The following is a 6,000-nucleotide window of genomic DNA, read 5'->3' on the forward strand; positions in this document are numbered from 1 at the left end:
GGAACGGTTCACAAAATCCACGGTTCGGTTCGATTCACGGTTTCGTGGTCACGGTTTTCTGTTCAGTTCGATTAGGTATATGTTGATTCTTACACCGAAATCCCATAAAAATTAATGAAATTAATGAAAAAATCCCCCCAAAAATAATGGATTGTAATTATTTTAAATGATCCGCGGAAACCCTGGATCATTTCCGTATGTTTTGCTGCTTTGAATTTAATCATCTCGCGCATGCTCTCTACCATCTCCAAGGGACTCAGAGGGGAGCGGACGGGAGCCACAGTGGGGGCTGTAGGCTTTGCTTTGTGCAGGTGGTCTGGAGCGCAGCGGGGCGGAGCGGGGGTTGCTGACGGAGTATGAGGGATTTCGGGGTTTGCCTGACATGTTGGTCATGTTGCTGTTAGCATAAACAAAACGTGTTGCACAATGCTTGCACACTGTTGCACTTTTATCCACAACTTTCTTTCCGCCGTCATCGTAGGTCACTCTAAATGCAAAGTGGTCCCATACAGCAGACCTATAAAGTGCTGCTGGCGCGTCTTCCAACTCCTGTTCTTTCCCACTCGCCATTCCAACACAATTCTCCACAACAACTGATTGTTTTCCCTGCTACACCCGGCTAAGCTGCTTCGCTTCTTCTTCTTCTTGTTTACTACTGGTGGTTGGCTTTGGTCGCAGTACCGCCTCCTTCTGCTCTGGAGTGTAAACGCTTCGCCTATGAAAAAAGGAGCAGAGCATGAACCAAACAAAACACACGCGAATCAAACCGAGACAGTCGAACCGAACGGTTCTGATGGTTTTCATAAATCGTCCCATCCCTATTATATAGTGCCTTTCAAAAAGGACTTTTTACATTACCATCACAAAAAAGTACTATTTACAGTGTTTTGATTAACCAACAAAAAGTAGTGCATATTTGGAAGGTATATATTATCAGGGATTTTCCTTTTAACACATAGAAATGCGAATACAAAATATGTTCCATTAAAAATGCATTTAGACCGCTTAACTCGAATACTTCAAGAATACACTAGAATAGTTTTGATCAACACAACCTTGATCATCAGAATTCACTTTATTAGTAAACAAAGTGCACTTTTATCTCAGTATAATTACCACTTTTCTTTAAATGCCTTGAAGCTCTGTTCCACATATGAGTAAAAAAGTAAAATAAATATCTTATCATGCAAATGACTGCCAACATACCAGGACACATAAACTGTCACTTAAAGATATAGTGGAGGATGTTCTTTTTCCGGGTGAATCATTAAAATAACTTGTCCTCCTAATTGTCAATCATTCTGGTGATATCTTTTACTTAACAGTGGTGAGTCAGACATATTTTTGCATGCATGGTTTGTGCATGTGCATTTTTTTGGGAAAGTGGAAAAGGCGGGTCTTTCGCGAAAATCCTCCACATTACCTTTAAGTGATAAGCTACAGAAATCCACAATAGTACTCTTCACAAAACTGTCTTTGATGGCAAAGTGGACATAGGGAAATTATTCTAGGGACATAAGTCTAACGAGCTACTATGTATTATTTTACCTTCTGGGATTAACAAAGTATAATTGAATTGAATTGGATGTATTTGGAGGAAGATTTCACTTTAATCCTAAAAAGATTATCCAAGTGTTTAAACATGGTGTTGCCAGGATCATATTATGGAAATGTTTAACGGCCATCTGCTATTCATCATCTAAACAAAACACATCTCGATTTTAACGTTAAGTAGGTTGGAATTAAGATGGAGTGAACTCGATCAGCTCGTTCTACTCTATGCACGCTTCTTACGAGGGAATACAAATTCTCGCAGGGATAACCAACAGAAGGCAACATGGCAGAAGGCCATATATGTATTTCCGGTTGGTATAGCCCGATCGAGCAGACAGCGCCCCCTGCTGTCACAGTCACAGATAATTTAATTGTGACTTTTGTGTCAAAAGTTAAAATGAAAGCGTAACTTGTAAAGTTGAATTTGTTACTCACAGCAGCACATTCATGCAGTTGTATTCATTAATTCGTATTTTCGTTAAGGAAAAAAATAATATTTTTTTAAGACTTAAATACACGTGTTTGAATTTGTTTTGCACCATCTGTTTAAGATCAACTGTGGCAAAACTGAATAGAAGACATGTTTAATGTGCAACTCACAGAACACAATTTGTGTACTTGTACTCAACAATTTGAAGAGGTCTAACTTTTTTTGTAATTGTAAGAGATAAAAAAGATCTATAATTACAAAACTCCAAAGTTACAATGCACAAATAGGTTTGCAACAATAGTTCTGGACCATTTGGAGCAAATCTGAGAATGTAAGAGTTTTTTGATGAGCAACTTATAGAACAGAATTTGTGTACTTGTACTTAAAATTTGAACAGGTGTAAAAAAAAAAATTGTACAAAATAAGATGTGTAAATCTAAGAATATATCTATAAAATAAGAGCATCATCCTAATAACTGAAATACACATTTCACTCTCTTACTTGCAAGTGCTATTTAAACTATAACAGAAACCTGACATCCCAAGCTCCTAGGATTCTGTTGGATATTACTTATGGTAAAAGATTTAGAACTAAGGTAACATAAACTACATAAAAACTACATTTTACAGATTGATCAGAAAGCTAAGCAGTTCTTAAAATTCTTAGTGGTATTTAAAAGTGAAATATTTATATTTATATACATAGTTATTGCACTTGGTAATTGCACTTCAATTTGAAAAACTCACACGAAGAGAAAAGACAATTACGAGAAATTTATTGATACAATTACATGGTCATTGACGCTCAGATCTCGGCAGGAAACATAGCGCTTAATTTTGATAGATATGCATGAACAGGAGCAAAGAGTAGGGCTGTTCCCCGGTGTCATCTGAATGAGGTCACACAACACAACCACCACCTGCGCACAGGAGCAGACAAGTGGATCGGAGGCCTTTTAAGATGAACTTGGATGCCGATTGGCTTTCGTGGAGGTGTGGTTCAAAGCTCATTGGCTGTGTTGTATGTGGATGTAAGAGCAATCAGTTTCTTCAGGTGAACTTCCGCCTAGGCTCCATATTATACATTGCACAGGTTATTGCCGTTGTGGTGTCGCATTGTACAATCTGATTGCAGCAGGGATGAATACCCTGCGGGAGCGTTCCTTTTTAAGAACAGGCTGTAAAAGTTTTTCACTAAAGTAGCCGCTCAGCTCCTCTACAGTCTGGTGCAGAGGGTGGAAGGTGTTGTCCATAATGGATGTAAGCTTGGACAGCACCCAGATCTCAGCCACTTCCTCCAGGGTGCAGCCTAGCACAGACGCTGCCTTTCTCACCACTTTGTTCAGTCTCTTTCTGTCTCGCTCTGCATTGCCAGGGCCCAGGGGCTCAGCAGAGAACAGTGTAGAGGAGGACTAATGCCACCACAGAGTCATAGAAGGTTTTAAGCGTCAGCGTTAGGGTGTCGGCGTTATGAGTCCAGTCCAGTTTGTTATTGATGTGAACACACAGGTAAATGTTAGCTAATGTTATTAATAAATAATCAGCCAGTCTTTAAAATGACCCTTTTCTTTCAAGTAACAGCCACAAAAGGACAAAGCAAACCTACTCTACCTAATTGGCAGTGGATGTATTATTATTTTTATTTTTTTGTCTGCAGGTATAAATATCAAATCCATAATCTCTTGCATCTGGTTATAAACAGGAATGCATGTTAGACATTAAGTTTGGTAAAACAGGCTGAGTTTCTTTAAATATACAGGTGCTGGTCATAAAATTAGAATATCATGAAAAAGTAGATTGATTTCAGTAATTCCATTTAAAAAGTGAAACTTGTATATTATATTCATACATTACATACAAACTCATATATTTCAGATGTTTATTTTGTTTAATTTTGATGATTACAAATGACAACAAATGAAAATCTCAAATTCATCATATCAGAAAATTAGAATATTGTGAAAAGGTTCAAAATTGATGGCCCCTGGTGCCACACTCTAATCAGCTAATTAACTCAAACCACCTGCAAAAGCCTTTAAATGGTCTTTCAGTCTAGTTCTATAGGCTACACAATCATGGGGAAGACTGCTGACTTGACAGTTGTCCAAAAGACGACCATCGACACCTTGCACAAGGAGGGCAAGACACAAAAGGTCATCGCTAAAGAGGCTGGCTGTTCACAGAGCTCAGTGTCCAAGCACATTAATAGAGAGGCGAAGGGAAGGAAAAGATGTGGTCGAAAAAAGTGTACAAGCAAGAGCGATAACCGCACCCTGGAGAGGATTGTGAAACAAAACCCCTTCAAAAATGTGGGGGAGATTCACAAAGAGTGGACTGCAGCTGGAGTGAGTGCTTCAAGAACCACCACACACAGATGTATGAAAGACATGGGTTTCTGCTGTCGCATTCCTTGTGTCAAGCCACTCTTGAACCACAGACAGCGTCAGAAGCGTCTTGCCTGGGCTAAAGAGAAACAGGACTGGACTGCTGGTGAGTGGTCCAAAGTCATGTTCTCTGATGAAAGTAAATTTTGCATTTCCTTTGGAAATCAAGGTCCCAGAGTCTGGAGGAAAAGAAGAGAGGCACTTCATCCACGTTGCTTGAAGTCCAGTGTAAAGTTTCCACAGTCAGTGATGGTTTGGGGTGCCATGTCATCTGCTGGTGTTGGTCCATTGTGTTTTCTGAGGTCCAGGGTCAACGCAGCCACATACCAGGAAGTTTTAGAGCACTTCATGCTTCCTGCAGCTGACCAACTTTTTGGAGATGCAGATTTCATTTTCCAACAGGACTTGGCACCTGCACACAGTGCCAAAGCTACCAGTACCTGGTTGAAGGACCATGGTATCCCTGTTCTTAATTGGCCAGCAAACTCTCCTGACCTTAACCCCATAGAAAATCTATGGGGTATTGTGAAGAAGAAGATGCAATACACCAGACCCAACAATTCAGAAGAGCTAAAAGCCACTATTAGAGCAACCTGGGCTATCATAACACCTGAGCAGTGCCACAGACTGATCGACTCCATGCCACGCCGCATTGCTGCAGTAATACAGGCCAAAGGAGGCCCAACTAAATACTGAGTGCTGTACATGCTCATACTTTTCATGTTCATACTTTTCAGTTGGCCAACATTTCTATAAATCCTTTGTTTTTATTGGTCTTCAGTAATATTCTAATTTTCTGATATGATGAATTTGAGATTTTCATTTGTTGTCATTTGTAATCATCAAAATTAAACAAAATAAACATCTGAAATATATGAGTTTGTATGTAATGTATGAATATAATATACAAGTTTCACTTTTTAAATGGAATTACTGAAATCAATCTACTTTTTCATGATATTCTAATTTTATGACCAGCACCTGTATACTCGGGGTGTAAAATGTGTAAAGTAGTCCATCCAAATGGTCATTTTCCGAATTCACTAAAACCAAGGTTGTGTTAAGTCTTCTAGATTAGGAAATGTTGTTGTTTCAAAAGCACATCGGCCAGTACAGGTAAAATATTTACTTCTAAGGATTAACTCTAAGCAAGCAAGAGATTTCTTCTTAATGTGAGAAATGTTCTACAAATAAACAATAGATGCAACAGACACTACATTTTTCAAAGTTAACATTTATTTATTTTTTGGGTGCAGGGCTAGAGGCAAATAATCCACATCTATCTTTGGTGTTTAATTCAACATACATAGTAAGGAATTATGCACAGAAGAATAAAAAAAAATCATCCATCATCTCTATTTTTTTGCTTCTTTTTTTCCGTCTATGTTTTAAGCAAATCATTGCTCCCCACTTGTAACTGTCTTACATCTCTAAATTGTTTTTCCTTTGTTTGGGTTTTTTAGGTGTCCGTTGCATCAATTAGGATATGTTTTTTTTTTCTAGATGCAAATATGCATTTGTTAGACTCATTAATCACACAATGGGTGATGAAGCTAGACAGTGGAAAAGAAGCAAAATCACAAAATCTGGTTAAACATTTTATACACAGTGATAGCAAATAAAATCAGCAAG

Source organism: Cyprinodon tularosa, unplaced genomic scaffold (assembly GCF_016077235.1).
Source record: "Cyprinodon tularosa strain WSP-4 unplaced genomic scaffold, ASM1607723v1 ctg838, whole genome shotgun sequence".
In the NCBI taxonomy this organism is placed as follows: Eukaryota; Metazoa; Chordata; class Actinopteri; order Cyprinodontiformes; family Cyprinodontidae; genus Cyprinodon; species Cyprinodon tularosa.